Source organism: Nuphar pumila, chromosome 9, assembly GCF_984573655.1.
Source record: "Nuphar pumila chromosome 9, dmNupPumi1.hap1.1, whole genome shotgun sequence".
NCBI classification, from domain to species: domain Eukaryota; kingdom Viridiplantae; phylum Streptophyta; class Magnoliopsida; order Nymphaeales; family Nymphaeaceae; genus Nuphar; species Nuphar pumila.
In genome coordinates, this window is record NC_143257.1 from 10,471,526 (window position 1) to 10,488,944 (window position 17,419).

Genomic DNA, 17,419 nt, shown 5'->3' on the forward strand with positions numbered 1-17,419 from the left:
AGTGGCTCACCTTGAGGAGGAGTCTGTTGCAACGAAAAGGGCTGGCTGGAACAAGGCTGCAAGGAAGGTTGGGCTGCAAGCAGTATCTTGATGGTGCTGGACTGGTGGTGAAGGTAGAAGGCTGCAGTTGTTGAAGGAAGTGATTGGATTTGCTTGAAGATTTCCTTTGATGTTGCGAAGCTTGAAACTGGTTGGATCCGGAGGAGGCTGAAGGATGCTGCTGGGCTTCAAGGTGGCTGGAAGATGTTATAGTTGTTGGAGGAGACTAAGGATGGCAGCTTGTGAAGGAGAGAGGGAGCTGAGGATAGAGGTCAAGATGCACAGCCGTATGTGCCCTTTTTGTTATAACTTAGGAAAAATAAAACCAAAGACCTAAGTTTCTAATGAAAAAAATGGGTTAATGGGAGATGAAGGTGGCTGTTAAAGTGTGGTTGACGCAGGTGGCTGGAGAAGGGAGGTGCTGTTTGCTGTGGCTACGAGCTGGTGGCTGTTGTGGATCCCTGGTGGAGCTGGCTGCAACAGTTTGAAAATCGGAGGTGGTTGCACCCAATGAAAGGCCTTCACATACTGTAATGGCTGGTGGAGGTCAGCTGCTACCAAAAACAATGATGAAGCCGGTTGATACTCCAAGGGAGTTGCTGAAGCAAAGGAGTTGGAGGATGCAGATGCTGTGATCGATGGCTGCAATGGTGTTGTGCGTGGAGGCTTCCAGTTGGTGCTGCTGAGGTCTGCAAGGGTGTTGTTTCAATGGCTGGAAGCTGCAGCCAAGGGGTGAGAAAGAGAGAGTTCAAGGGAGAGAGAGCCAGAAGAAAGAGAGATAGGCGTTCAGAGTTGGGAGGCAGCCATCCTTTTTTTTTCCTTTTGTTTTTTATTGGTAACTTAGGAAAGATGATATCTTTCCCTAAGTTACCATTGATTAATGAAGAAGGCTGTGTAATGCCCAAGGCTACAGCCGTATGGCTTTGGAGGAAGAAAAGAGTAAGGAAGGGAAGAAGGAAAAGGAAAAGGAAAGAAGAGGGGAGAAAGAAAAGGAAAGAAATGGAGGAAAAGGAGAGGGAAAGAGGAAGAGAAGGGGCTGGATAGGGTATACGTGAGTGGCTGGGAGAGGAAAGAAAGAAAGAAAGAAAAAGAAAGAAGAAAGAAAGAAAAGAAAGAAAAGAAAGAAAAAAGGAAAGTAAAAAAAAATAAAAATAAAAATAAAAATAAAAAAGAAAATGGAGGAAGAAAGAAAGGAAATGGGCTAGGGTGGTCGACCTCCTTGTGGGTCCCACCTTAGGAAAATAAAATAATAATAATAAAAAAAAAATAAAACAAACAAAAAAAATAAAGAAAAAGGTAAATTTTTTTTTCTTTTTTTATAAATTAAAACAGAAAATGCAAATGGATGGGCCATCGCAGAGCGGGTCCAAATTCCACTTTTGAAATTCATTTTGACGATTAAAGGGGTAAAATAGTCTTTTCAGAAACTTTCCAGATGAAACGAGCTATTTTTGGCTGTTTTTGAAACGAGCTCGGATTTTGAAGTTCAATACCTTGTTGCAAAGCAAATCCAATGTAGAATTTAAAAATGTAATTTTGAAAGAAATCCAAATTGTTTTTGTTGAGAAAATGCTTCCAAATCTATTTTCAGACAAAACGAGCTATTTTTGGCAGTTTTTGAAACAAGCTCGAATTTTGAAGTTCAATACCCCGTTGCAAAGCAAATCCAATGTAGAATTTAAAAATGTAATTTTGAAAGAAATCCGGATTGTTTTTCTCGAGAAAATACTTTTAAATATATTTCCAGACGAAACGAGCTATTTTTGGAAGTTTTTGAAACGAGCTCGGATTTTGAGGTTCAATACCTCGTTGCGAAGCAAATCTAGTATAGAATTTGAAAATTTAATTTTAAAAGAAATCCAGATTGTTTTTCTCAAGAAAATATTTCCAAATTTAGAATCCCAGGGGAAAAAATGTCAATTTTGAAAAACCCGAGGTTTGAAATTGATTTCTGAAAACTTTTAAAACTCAATCTGGATTGAAATTTATAAAACTGGAGTTCTGGACTTCGAAAATGAAATGAAATGTGATGAAATGTTATGAAATGTTATGAAATGATGAGAAATGATATGAAATGATGAGAAATGACATGCGAAATGCAGACCCTGAATGGAGAATTTTAGATGTTAGACTCCGATTGGCAGCTATACCAGTTTAAAAAGCATTAAAATTGACAAAATTTGCAAAATAGCTCAAGAAATGGTTTTCGGGACTCTACTGGGTCAGAGTGACACTGAAAATTGGGGTTCGAGCTGGATTGAACTGATATGAGCTAGATTGAGCTGGGTTTTAGAGTTTCAGAACTCAAATGAACTCACCAGACACTGACTCAACTGACCTTCCCAACTGAATTTTCAAGAAAAGCTGTCATTTTTAGAGAAATGGTATGGAATGAAGTGAATTACGAACCTGAACTGGTTTTGAGCTAAAACAAAGGTCAGTAATACTGAGGTGAACTAAAATTGAGGCTCAAACACTAGCTCAACTGACTAAACTCGGCTCAATTTCAGCTAAAAGAGCTAAAATGGACTAAAATGGGCTCCTAGACACTTGGAAATGGTTTTGAACTGAAACTGGAGCACTTGAACTCCTGGTGAGCTCAAGTTAGACTTTGGGGAATATGACTGACTGTAAATGACTAACTCAGAGACAATTGGCTTGGATTTGAGTGAGAAATGAGCTCATTTCTGAAGAAATGATCCCATTTTGGCAGGAATTGTCAGAAATGAAAATGACTTTCTTGCTGTGAGCTCAAATGAATTTGAAATGACTGATATTCTAAATGTTCTGAACTAACCAATAAGCTTAGTTGACTCTGACTGACTGGGGTTCGGGATGACCTAGGGGTAAAATGGTAATTTTCCTAATGAAAATGGGTAAAGTGGTGATTTTTTTGAAACTGACTCGAGGTTTGACTCCTACACTGACCTAACAGGGTTGACACTGCACGAGGAGGGTTGTTTGAGAATGGATGAGGAAAATTTGGGGTGTTTACAGATGCCCCTCTTTGCTACTAAGCCGTCTTGAAGACGAGCTTAGTGGCAAAGAAAACACACCAAATTTGGGCTATAAAAATGCCTCAGTTAGAAGGATCTAGCTGAATATAAAGAGATTAGCCCTGATGAAAATGGTAGATATGAAGCGGAGAATGAAGAAGAAAGTTTTACTTCAAAAAGAAGTGAGATTCAGGTTTTGCCGTTAACCGGGATGGGACGGGAAATACCTCGTGTAGAAACGAAGCTCAGGCTTAACCCTTAACCTGACCGGGAAATGAAATACCTCATCAAAATAAGGCTCAGGTTTAACCCTTAACCTGATCGGGAAATGAAATACCTCATCGGAATGAGACTCAGGTTTGTACCCTTAACCTGACTGGGAAATGAAATACCTCATCAAAGGAGGCTCAGGTTTGTACCCTTATCCTGATTGGGCGGAAAATGAAAGACCTCATCAAAGGAGGCTCAGGTTTGTACCCTTATCCTGATTGGGCAGAAAATGAAATACCTCATCAAAGGAGGCTCAGGTTTATACCCTTATCCTGATTGGGCGGGGAAATGAAATACCTCATCAAAGGAGGCTCAGGTTTGTACCCTTATCCTGATTGGGCGGAAAATGAAATACCTCATCAAAGAAGGCTCAGGTTTGTACCCTTATCCTGATTGGGCGGAAAATGAAATACCTCATCAAAGGAGGCTCAGGTTTGTACCCTTATCCTGATTGGGCAGAAAATGAAATACCTCATCAAAGGAGGCTCAGGTTTGAACCCTTATCCTGATTGGGCAGAAAATGAAATACCTCATCAAAGGAGGCTCAGGTTTGTACCCTTATCCTGATTGGGCAGGAAAATGAAAATGGTAAGTTGGATGGTGAATAAGACAATTTTCTTGAAGAGGAATAAGGTGACTCTTTCAACAACACGAAAGATGAATTCTTTCGACAACGCGAAAGATAACAAGGCGATCCAAAGGAACAAGGCGATTCTTTCAACAACGCGAAAGATGACAAGGCGATCCAGAGGAGCAAGGCGATCCTTTTGACAACGCAAAAGATGAATTCTTTCGACAACGTGAAAGATGACAAGGCGATCCAGAGGAGCAAGGCGATTCTTTCAACAACGCGAAAGATGACAAGGCGATCCAGAGGAGCAAGGCGATTCTTTCAACAACGCGAAAGATGACAAGGCGATCCAAAGGAGTGAGGCGATTCTTTTGACAACGCAAAAGATGAATTCTTTCGACAACGCGAAAGATGGAAAAAGGCGATCTAAAGGAGCAAGGCGATTCTTTCAACAACGCGAAAGATGATAAGGCGATCCAAAGGAGTAAGGCGATTCTTTTGACAACGCAAAAGATGAATTCTTTCGACAACGCGAAAGATGGGAAAAGGCGATCAAAAGGAACAAGGCGATTCTTTTGACAACGCAAAAGATGACAAGGTGATCCAAAGGAGCAAGGCGATTCTTTTGACAACGCAAAAGATGAACTCTTTCAACAACGCGAAAGATAAAAAAAGGTGATCCAAAGGAACAAGGCGATTCTTTCAACAACGCGAAAGATGATAAGGCGATCCAAAGGAGTAAGGCGATTCTTTTGACAACGCAAAAGATGAATTCTTTCGACAACGCGAAAGATTGAAAAAGGCGATCCAAAGGAACAAGGCGATTCTTTCAACAACGCGAAAGATGATAAGGCGATCCGAAGGAGCAAGGCGATTCTTTTGACAACGCAAAAGATGAATTCTTTCAACAACGCGAAAGATGAAAAAAGGCGATCCAAAGGAACAAGGCGATTCTTTCAACAACGCGAAAGATGATAAGGCGATCCAAAGGAGTAAGGCGATTCTTTTGTCAACGCAAAAGATGAATTCTTTCAACAACGCGAAAGATGATAAAGGTTACTCTCTCAAGGAGGTAAAAGGTGAGATCAGGATGTGTCAAGATAGACATCGAGCTCTTCACTTCATGTCAAGATAGTAAGAAAATATTGCCAAAATGTTAAAAATTGTTTATTGATTCAAAATGCTTGAAATTGATGTATATTGGTATGAAAATCTTTCCTCTTTTCTACCTGAAGTATTACCTCCGACTGGGCTTAACTCCATAGAATCAAGATTCGAATTCAAATTGCTTGCAATTGGCTTTCTTTCAAGGAAGCTATCAATTTCCTTGATATGAGCAGAAAAGAGAGTATTCTTGATATTGTGAGAGCAATTGGTGAAAGAATATTGATAATAGAATTTCACAAAATTAAAGAAGATTCTTTGGCAAATTTGGCAGTCTGATATCCTGGGATTCTTTCCTCATGATGATCTTTCTGCCCACTTTTTTTTTTTTTTTTGGCAGAATTAGAGCTCTCTTAGGTTTTTGGGGATTTTATTACATCATCCTTCATTTTGGAGATGTCCTGACTTTTCTCTCTTTTTTTTTTGGAAGGGTACGTCACAAACTCCTTCATCTTGGAGATGTTCCGATCCTTCTTTTTCTCTCAGGGATTATATCGACGGTTATTGGCTCATTGGTTGGAAATCTCTTGATGATAGCGGAAATTAAATATCCTTTAGGGTTTGTCGGGAGGCTCATCACAGTCGCCTTCATCTTGACGGTGCTCTGAACTTTCCCTGGAAGGATCCGTCACAAACTCCGTCATCTTGGAGATGATTCAAATCTTCTTTGGCCCCGGGGGTCTACTCGCCTAATTTGCCTTCATCTTGACGACAATTGAGAGATCCCTTTTGCAGACATTTAATTGCAGCTTAGGTGATTGAGGAGATATAGGGATTTAGTAGATTTTTCTGTATCACCCAGGATATTTCGACTGCTTTATTTTCCAAGAATGATCTTTAAAAATGTGCCATTGACTGCGATCAATACCGATCACTTATGGCTTTGCAACAACATTGAATTTCCTTTTGCTGGCCATATCGAGGATTTATGCTTCATCCTTTTGGTTGGCCAATAGAAAGAATTTGAATTTTGAATCCTTTTTCACAAAAGCTTTGACCTTTCGAAAATAATATTGAAGGTATTCTGAGGTAATGTTTTTGTGCAATAAAAATTTTGAAATCAACAAATATTTAATGGAAAATTGGCAAAATTTTCTTGAAATCCCTTGTGAAAGTGAGCATTTGAGGTGCAACGCAACACATCCATGACTAAATTGAATCCTGAAAAGACTTAGTAAGAGATCAACTCAAAGGTTAGGTTTGGTTTTGATTTACCAGCTCGAAAGCAGGATTTGTTGACCGACCAGCTCGAAAGCAGGATTTGTTTTGACTTACCAGCTCGAAAGCAGGATTTGTTGACTGACCAGCTCGAAAGCAGGATTTGTTGACCGACCAGCTCGAAAGCAGGATTTTGTTGATTTAAAAATGATTGACATTAATGAAATTGTAACCCGAAGGCTTGGAAAGTGATAGATATTGACAAAGTTGTAAACCGAAGGCAGGAGAATGATTGATGTTGGTAAGATCGTAACCCGGAGGCTTGAATTGAGAATCTGATAGAGTGGGCGGCCCAGAGGCCTGATTGATCAAATTGGATGTCCCGAAGGTTGAAATAGAGAATTGGGTGACCCGGAGGTCAAAATTAGAAATTTAGAAATTAGAAATTGGATGACCCGAAGGTCGAAATTGACATAATTGATATTGAACTTGAATTCTGATGAAAGGTCAGCGTGAAGACTGCACCTAAGAGATTGAATAACGCGACCAATGGGCAAGACACCAACATGAGTGTTAGATTTTTAAAGGGTACCAGTACGAGCACTGGATTTTGAAAACGTACCAGTACAACCATTATGTTTTGAAAGATTACCAGTACGAATACTGGGTTTTGGAAGATTACCAGTACGAGCACTGGATTTTGAGAGATTACCAATACGAACACTGGATTTTGAGAGATTACCAATACGAACACTGGATTTAGAAAATTTTACCAGCACGAACACTGGTTTTTGAAAATCTTACCAGCACGAACATTGGTTTTTGAAAATTTACCAGCACGAACATTGGTTTTTTTTTTTTTGAAAATTTTACCAGCACGAACACTGGTTTTTGAAAATCTTACCAGCACGAACACTGGATTTTGAAAATTTACCCAACTGATTCTGATGAGAGATTTTCAATCTTCATCCTCACGATGACTTAGACAACTGTCGGGGTCTCAAGATTTATCCATTATCCTGAATGGGTAGTTCAGGTTTATCCCTTAACCTGAAGGGGAAACTCAGGTTTATCCCTTATCCTGAAGGGGTAACTCAGGTTTATCCCTTAACCTGAAGGGGAAATTCAGGTTTATCCCTTAACCTGAAGGGGAAGTTCAGGTTTATCCCTTAACCTGAAGGGGAAGTTCAGGTTTATCCCTTAACCTGAAGGGGAAATGAATATGATGCATATGTATGCGAATGAATGCATGCAAAAGCAAATGAATGCAAATGTATGCAAATGAATGCAAAATGATGCACATGCATGCAAAATAAGAGATTTGTTTGATCCTGCCTGCATACAAGATGTTTTGAAAACAATTTTCAAAATAATGCCCCAGTGTAACTGAGAAAGAAGAATTTGACCATTGTTGAAGAAAGTATATTGAGGAATTATAAAGGATGGAATAAAGGATTTAAGTATAGAAAATTTTCAAATGTTGAGCATTGATGGGGTTTGATAATTCCACACCATCGGCATTGATGAGCAGATATGAATTGTGGGGTAATGCTTCATCGACAACATAGGGCCCTTCCCAATTCGGCGACCATTTGCCACCCAGACGGTGCTTGAGATAGGTCGTTAATCTGAGCACTAGATCATTGACTCAGGATTTTCTTTCAATGACAAATTTTGCATATTGTCTGGCTATCCTCTGATGATATGATTGAGTGTGCTCTGCTGCTTTGAGTCTTCTTTCATCAAGCAAATCAAGTTGTACTAGCCGTTGTTGCTGATACTGATCAAGAGGTAATTCTAGAAGTGATGCAAATTTTAGAGCAGGTTTCTGAACTTGTAGAGGCAGTACTACTTCAGTTCCGTAGACAAGTTCTGACGGAGTAGCATTAGTTGGAGTTCGAATGGTAGTTTTGTATGCTCAAAATGCATCATGGATCTTCTCATGCCAGTCACGACATGTTTCCAAAGTTCGCTCCAAGATTCTAATAAGAATCTTACTAGTGGCCTCTGCTTGACCATTCCCTTGAGGATAATAATGAGCGGAGAAATGATGATGGATTCTGAACTTCAAGCAAAATGTCCTCATTCGCTCATTCTTGAAATGACTGCCATTGTCTGACACGATATTGTGCAGTATACCAAAGCGGCAAAGGATGTTCTTGTGGATGAATGAGACCACATGTCAACCTTCTACTGTACGTAGAGTAACTGCTTCTACCCATTTGGTGAAATATTCTATTGCGACAAGAAAATATTTGTAGCCGTTTGAAGCAGGAGTGATGGGGTCCACAACATCAAAGGCCCCACATAGAAAATAGCCATGGAGAGATAACAGATTGCAAATATGTTTGTTGGCGCATGAACAGAAGGTGCATGTATCTGGCATAGAGCACACTTCTTCACAAAATGGTAGCAATCTTATAGCATAGTCTTCCAATAATATCCCGCCCAGATGATTTGCTTGATAAGAGTTTGGTAGCCGACGTGACCACCGCAAATGCCTTCGTGTACCTCTCACACGACTTCTTTGGCTTCAACTTCGTCAAGGCATCTGGAATATTCAGAACTGAATCCACTATGATAGAGGACATCGGCGAGAATAAAAATATCGGGCAGACCCGCGTCGAATCACTTGTTGCTCTTGCCAGTGATATTCTCAGAGAAGGAGACTGATGTCTTCTCCTTGATGGGAGCCTTTCTGAGACTGTCTTCAGCTTGCTCAGACATCATCCTAATCATCATTTTCTTGAACATCTGATATGTAGCAGGATCAATGTCATCCCTATCATTCAGACTCTGTCTTCTGGCAGATCTTGGAGAATCCATTTCTTCTTGCCTGCTTCTAAAATCACTGATGCACTGACACAATGGTGTTTTCTTGCTTGATCTGATCTGAACCACTTGGGAATACTGATGCTCTCTACAGAATGAGATAGATGATTAAATTTTGATGATGAAGATTTAGGATAGAAATGAATATAAGAAGAATATTTGATGAGAATTTGGTAGATAATTGAAAGAACATCCCATTACTAGGGATTGGGTCGCCGCTGGAGTCACGACAATTATGTTGCCATTCTTTGCAAGGAGAACGAACAACTGCAAATATGCCTTGTCACCTAGGCGAGGTCGTCAAACCATGATAGAATGAAAGTTAAGGGAATTTTTTTGTTTATTGAAGAAAAAAAAAATGATTGCATCAATAGTGGATTTGAGAAAGAGGGAGCATATAGACAGTCTGCCACCACTCTTAATGATCAGCAGAGACACGAGGACCCGAGAAAAGAGTGAGAATGATGAAATAATCCCAGTCATATCTGACAGAATGGTATGTTCCAGACCACTACGCTGATGCAAGGTTGAACTTTTACATAACCCCTGATAGTAGCTGCATTTCTATGCGCTTCTGCCTCTGAGAAAACGGTCGAACACACCGCTCTGGATGATAGTAGGCACAAAAGAATGGACCAAGCAGCTTGAATCTCTTGTCATATGCATAGGTGTATCTAGGAAGAAGGCGAGCCCTTCAGTGCACAGAACCATCGCATGCTGATTTCTTTCTCGAGCTGTTCTAGATAATGAGTTGACTTCTACAAATGCCTCATACTGTTGATAGGTCTCGATCAGGCTCACGTACTCATTCTCATTTTCTTCAATCAGTGGCAAAGACTTGCCCCCTGTCATGCGAGCTACGACATCTTTGGGGTCCAGACCCTTGACATTGATCAGAAATTGCTGCTCTAATGGATCTCCAGGTTGACCGGCTGGCTCGGGCAGTCCCATAATCTCTAAAAATTTATCCATCAGTAGTGTCATCTCGCCCCACGGGAACCAGAACGTGCAAGTGCGCGGATTCCACCGCTCTGCCAGTGCATGAATCAGATTGTCGTTGACTGTCAACTTTCCCACTCCAGATGCCAATTCCAACCCACAATCGCTTAAGTGGTCCAGAAACATACGAGAGAAGTTTTTGAACCAGACATAGTACCACCGGGGGAAGAAGGGTCCGGTGCTAAGAGATCGACGCTCAAGAAGACTTTGTCGCACCTCGTAGGAGATGTGACCCTCAGGAAAAACAGAATCGAGCTGACTGGATGCCATTGGACTGAAAGACAAGAAGACTGGAATTAGACTTTGGAAAAATACAAGAATTTTGAAAATTGCAGGCAGGATAAAATGAAAGCTAGAAATTCGAAGTCCAGAGGAACGAAAGAATGGAAAATCTCCTGGAGTTTTGAAGGAAAAGGTGGATAATTTAGAAAAATCATCCAGGGTTTTTGAGAAAAGGAGATATTTCATAAAAGATGAAAAATGAGGTATTTTGGAAAATTGTTCGGTATTTTGGAAAAATTGGGAAAAATATCAGAAAATAAGGCGAAAATGAATATCATACATTCAATTACAAACAATTATGCACATACAACAATCCCTAAGAAGCTGACTCTAAATGCATCAATTTTGAAAGAGCTTTAGGACCCTAATTCTGACTCTAGGCTCAGATCAACTGTGTCCAATCCAGTTATGCCGATATACTCGAGCCGAGGCTCGATGTACGTGGCATAAAACTCATCTCCGGGTCTAGGCTTGTGTTTTCCCAACATCCTTGAGCACCTGCCGATATACGTTGGACTATGGCCCTTGGTACGTGGCAGGGGGGCGTTAGCCCAAATAAGTGGCCCAGTTGTGAGGCTCTGTCCCGAACTATGGTTCTGGAAGAGAGCCCAGCAACGTGAAGACCGGGTAGACATAGGTGGGGTGGTTTTTGAAATATGATCACATGCAGGCAAACAGAGGGCTCTCAGTCCTAAAGAGATAGAATTTTGAAAACTTTCGAAGAAGCAAACATTGTTTTCATACAAGTCCTAGATTGAGGAGTGTTGTATTTCAGACCTAAGTCTAAGTGAGCATGCATAATTCTCCTCAATATGGTCCTACCCAACCATGCCTAGTCTACATGCAATCTATGTCAACTGGGTTCAAGTCTAGGCTCCTAGGTTCACATGATATCAGAAATTAAAGCTGACATTCCATAGAACATAATTTTGATAATTGAACTAAGTTAAAGCACATAATTGATCAAACGAAGACAGGTCCCATCACGGTCGCCAAACCTGTTATCATCGCAAAATTTTTCCCCTCCCTTGCGAGAGAGAAACGAATTTCGCGAGTCAAACTCGACCAAAGTTTTGAAAATGATTTTGAAAATTTACTCGCCTCCGTTTTGAAAATTTGCGGGAAAATTCCATGGAATGGGATCCGCCTGTCGGTACGAGGTTCAATCGTTCCTGGCGCCTTTACCAGGGGTAATTGAACCAAGGATCAATTACGTGCTTTAACTTGACTCAAATATCTAAATTATGCTCTATTTTTCCTAGAATGCACAAAGAATCAGGCTTGTGCTATGAAATTTTGAAAATAATGCAAGTTTTAGAAAATATGATGTTTGCTTTGGAAAATAGAAATGCATTTAGACAAGGACTGGAAAATGCTTGAAAATGGAATTCCTGGGAAAATCATTGAATTTTATTGGAAATCAGAAATTTGCATTGGAAAGTGATTTCTTAGGAAAATTTGAACTTTAGAAAATCGATTTTGAAATTTGGAATTGCTTTTCTGATAAAATGGATTTGAGAATTCTGAGAAAATCTAAGAAATTCATTGGAAAATGACTTTTGAAATGGAAAATGAATTCTCAGGAAAACTGGAAAATATGAGAAAATCGATTTCTGAAAACTTGGGATTTTGAAATTTGAGAATTTGAAAACATAGGAAAATCTTGATTTGAACTTGGGAAATGCTTTGAAATGTCATTTGAAAACTTAGGATTTTGAGAAAATCAGATCCTGAGAAAGACTTGGAAATTCTTGAGAAAACTGATTTTTTTTTTTAATTGAAATTGGAAAATGAATTTGAAAACAATGCAATTTGAATAATATGAATGAATGAATATGAATTTGAAAAGGGAATTTCATTGAGGAATTGAGAAATTCTTTTGAAACTTTGAGAAATGCAGTGCATTTTTGAAGTTAGCCTAAGAGTGTAGGCTGAATGTGGCTAATATGAAGATCATAAATTTTGGTTTTCTTCGTATTCTGACTATGGCCATAAATACGAATCCCACCGAGTTTATAAACTCCATAAGAGCTTGTGCACGTGCCATTTGTGTAAACCATAGTGAATTTGAAATAACTATGCATGAATCATACATCACATATTGAAATTTGCAGAAATTAAACTATATGCAATGTAGTCCTATTCTAAGCAGAAAATATAACTCTTATTCCAAATATTACATTGCTTTTTACATTGAATTGAATAAGATAAATAAATGAAATAACTAAGTCTTCTTCTTGAATGTTCCTGCAAAACTAGAAAACAAGGTTAGCACAAAAATGTAGGTTTTTCTGAATTTATCCGAAAATATGGGAAATTATCAGATATTATTCAGATATAAACCCAGAATTATACCCCCTTTGATATAAACATGAGAAATAATGAATAAATTTTGAAAATAAACTTGAAATTTCGAAATTGGGGTCAAAATGACCAAAATACCCCTGATGACCTTGAAATCAGGGTTTTATGAAAGAATTTTTTGTAAATTTTGGAATTTTGAAAATCAAATGAAATAAATCAAACATAATATGATAAAATATGATGATATGCATGAAATTTTGAAGAATTAGAAATTGAAATTTCGAAATTTAGATCAAAATGACCAAAATACCCCCGATAACAAGACTATGGCCTTGAAACCAGGGTTTTCTGAAATAAATTTTGCAAAAAAAATGAAAAATGTGAAATGCAAATGACATTAAAATTAACCCTAATATGATTCTACATGCTCATGTACATGATAAAAACCCTAAAATGGCGAAAATATCATAAAATATCAAATTTAATCTGATTTTCGCTTGATTTTCGCTTTTGAATTTAAAGATAAACTAACACATAGAGAAAATGAACTTGAAATTAAACCAAATTTGGCATGGACACCTAAAATAACCCTAGAAACATAATGGAGCTCGAAAATCTATTTTTTTGTATTTGTAAATATGGAAATTCAAATAAAAACCCTAAATTTTGTGATTTTTGCCTAAAATGTTGATTCTAAAGGAGATTTAGGATATCAAACTTCGATAAAAATTTCCCAAATTTTATGGGGTGACAGAGGACAGTAAGGAAAGGATTTTTGCCTTTTACACTTTTTGGTTTTAACCTATGGTCGGAGCTGTGCCACTCCGGCAAGTCGGATCAGAATCCGGCGACTCTAGGATTTAGGGGAAACAGATAGGTTTCGGTAGAAAATGTGGGAAAAATAGAATAAAGATGGTAAAATGGCTGAAATTGTGGGAAACTGTCCTTGACAAACAGAGAAAGATTTTATATTTTGACACCATTGGGATTTGGGTTATGGTTTGGAAAAGTCTATACTGTTATCAGAGACCTAAATCTCTGAGATTTCTGGATATTGGAATTTGTTAGACAGAAAGAGAAAATTCCGTAAAAATAATGAACCAATTCAAAAATTCCCAAATTTTGGGAAATGACAGGAAATTATGTTAGGAACAACGTTCATGTTGAAAGTTTTTGCATACGGGCTACGGATTGGGAGGACTTGATGCATTAGGATCTGTCTATACCCTGACAAAAGAAAATCGAGATTTTCCCAGGGGTCTGGGAAATTCGATTTTTTACAGAGAGTAAAACAAACTGTAAAAACTTCAAAATTTCCAGATCATCAGTAGATTTGATTACAAATCCACTGTTATTTTTTGAGGATGATCCGGATCTTCCACAAGGGTAGTGCCGGAGGTTTTTGTCTACTAAAGATGGATCTGGAATTCCAAGTGAGTTCGAAATCCAAACTCAGTTTTGGATTTATTTAATGGGACTATAAAATTCAAAGGGAATCAAATTTTCGGCAGAAAATTAACAACAAGTAAACCTAATTAACCTAAAATTTTTGAGATTTATGAATAAGAACTCGCACATGAAATAATGATAGTATTATGGCTACAACTTATAGATTCTAAATTAAATACAAACCAAAACCATACAAAATGAACAACATGAATAATGAGACTAGAATAAATGCAATACTTAAATATGAACCTACATGGAAAATGAAAAAAAAAATAAAATAAAATAAAAGTTGACAGGGATACGATTCCGTTTTGATGTTGGCTCTAAAATGAGAGATTCGATCCAACTGGTGGATGAACCTCTTATTTCACTAGCCTCAATAGACAAGGTGATTATCACATCTACTTGATTTAAAACTAGGAAAGAAACATTCATGTGATTTCAAATCTGACTTTTAACTTGATTCCATGACATTTATACAAAAGGAAATCCAAAAACCCCCAATCCACGGATTCCATGGATGAACATCGTAGGGGCTTTATTAATAGCTAATAGAAATCACAAATCAAGAGAATAGTGGCTCACCTTGAGGAGGAGTCTGTTGCAACGAAAAGGGCTGGCTGGAACAAGGCTGCAAGGAAGGTTGGGCTGCAAGCAGTATCTTGATGGTGCTGGACTGGTGGTGAAGGTAGAAGGCTGCAGTTGTTGAAGGAAGTGATTGGATTTGCTTGAAGATTTCCTTTGATGTTGCGAAGCTTGAAACTGGTTGGATCCGGAGGAGGCTGAAGGATGCTGCTGGGCTTCAAGGTGGCTGGAAGATGTTATAGTTGTTGGAGGAGACTAAGGATGGCAGCTTGTGAAGGAGAGAGGGAGCTGAGGATAGAGGTCAAGATGCACAGCCTTATGTGCCCTTTTTGTTATAACTTAGGAAAAATAAAACCAAAGACCTAAGTTTCTAATGAAAAAAATGGGTTAATGGGAGATGAAGGTGGCTGTTAAAGTGTGGTTGACGCAGGTGGCTGGAGAAGGGAGGTGCTATTTGCTGTGGCTACGAGCTGGTGGCTGTTGTGGATCCCTGGTGGAGCTGGCTGCAACAGTTTGAAAATCGGAGGTGGTTGCACCCAATGAAAGGCCTTCACATACTGTAATGGCTGGTGGAGGTCAGCTGCTACCAAAAACAATGATGAAGCCGGTTGATACTCCAAGGGAGTTGCTGAAGCAAAGGAGTTGGAGGATGCAGATGCTATGATCGATGGCTGCAATGGTGTTGTGCGTGGAGGCTTCCAGTTGGTGCTGCTGAGGGCTGCAAGGGTGTTGTTTCAATGGCTGGAAGCTGCAGCCAAGGGGTGAGAAAGAGAGAGTTCAAGGGAGAGAGAGCCGGAAGAAAGAGAGATAGGCGTTCAGAGTTGGGAGGCAGCCATCCTTTTTTTTTCCTTTTGTTTTTGATTGGTAACTTAGGAAAGATGATATCTTTCCCTAAGTTACCATTGATTAATGAAGAAGGCTGTGTAATGCCCAAGGCTACAGCCGTATGGCTTTGGAGGAAGAAAAGAGTAAGGAAGGGAAGAAGGAAAAGGAAAAGGAAAGAAGAGGGGAGAAAGAAAAGGAAAGAAAGGGAGGAAAAGGAGAGGGAAAGAGGAAGAGAAGGGGCTGGATAGGGTATACGTGAGTGGCTGGGAGAGGAAAGAAAGAAAGAAAGAAAAAGAAAGAAGAAAGAAAGAAAAGAAAGAAAAGAAAGAAAAGAAAGAAAAGAAAGAAAAAAGGAAAGTAAAAAAAATAAAAATAAAAATAAAAAGAAAAAAGAAAATGGAGGAAGAAAGAAAGGAAATGGGCTAGGGTGGGCGACCTCCTTGTGGGTCCCACCTTAGGAAAATAAAATAATAATAATAAAAAAAATAAAACAAAAAAAAAATAAAGAAAAAGGTAATTTTTTTTTCTTTTTTTATAAATTAAAACAGAAAATGCAAATGGATGGGCCATCTCAGAGCGGGTCCAAATTCCACTTTTGAAATTCATTTTGACGATTAAAGGGGTAAAATAATCTTTTCAGAAACTTTCCAGATGAAACGAGCTATTTTTGGCAGTTTTTGAAACGAGCTCGGATTTTGAAGTTCAATACCTCGTTGCAAAGCAAATCCAATGTAGAATTTAAAAATGTAATTTTGAAAGAAATCCAAATTGTTTTTGTTGAGAAAATGCTTCCAAATCTATTTTCAGACAAAACGAGCTATTTTTGGCAGTTTTTGAAACAAGCTCGGATTTTGAAGTTCAATACCCCGTTGCAAAGCAAATCCAATGTAGAATTTAAAAATGTAATTTTGAAAGAAATCCGGATTGTTTTTCTCGAGAAAATACTTCTAAATTTATTTCCAGACGAAACGAGCTATTTTTGGAAGTTTTTGAAACGAGCTCGGATTTTGAGGTTCAATACCTCGTTGCGAAGAAAATCTAGTATAGAATTTGAAAATTTAATTTTAAAAGAAATCCAGATTGTTTTTCTAAAGAAAATATTTCCAAATTTAGAATCCCAGGGGAAAAAATGTCAATTTTAAAAAACCCGAGGTTTGAAATTGATTTCTGAAAACTTTTAAAACTCAATCTGGATTGAAATTTATAAAACTGGAGTTCTGGACTTCGAAAATGAAATGAAATGTGATGAAATGTTATGAAATGATGAGAAATGATATGAAATGATGAGAAATGACATGCGAAATGCAGACCCTGAATGGAGAATTTTAGATGTTAGACTCCGATTGGCAGCTATACCAGTTTAAAAAGCATTAAAATTGACAAAATTTGCAAAATAGCTCAAGAAATGGTTTTCGGGACTCTACTGGGTCAGAGTGACACTGAAAATTGGGGTTCGAGCTGGATTGAACTGATATGAGCTAGATTGAGCTGGGTTTTAGAGTTTCAAAACTCAAATGAACTCACCAGACACTGACTCAACTGACCTTCCCAACTGAATTTTCAAGAAAAGCTGTCATTTTTAGAGAAATGGTATGGAATGAAGTGAATTACGAACCTGAACTGGGTTTGAGCTAAAACAAAGGTCAGTAATACTGAGGTGAACTAAAATCGAGGCTCAAACACTAGCTCAACTGACTAAACTCGGCTCAATTTCAGCTAAAAGAGCTGAAATGGACTAAAATGGGCTCCTAGACACTTGGAAATGGTTTTGAACTGAAACTGGAGCACTTGAACTCCTGGTGAGCTTAAGTTAGACTTTGGGGAATATGACTGACTGTAAATGACTGACTCAGAGACAATTGGCTTGAATTTGAGTGAGAAATGAGCTCATTTCTATAGAAATGATCCCATTTTGGCAGGAATTGTCAGAAATGAAAATGACTTT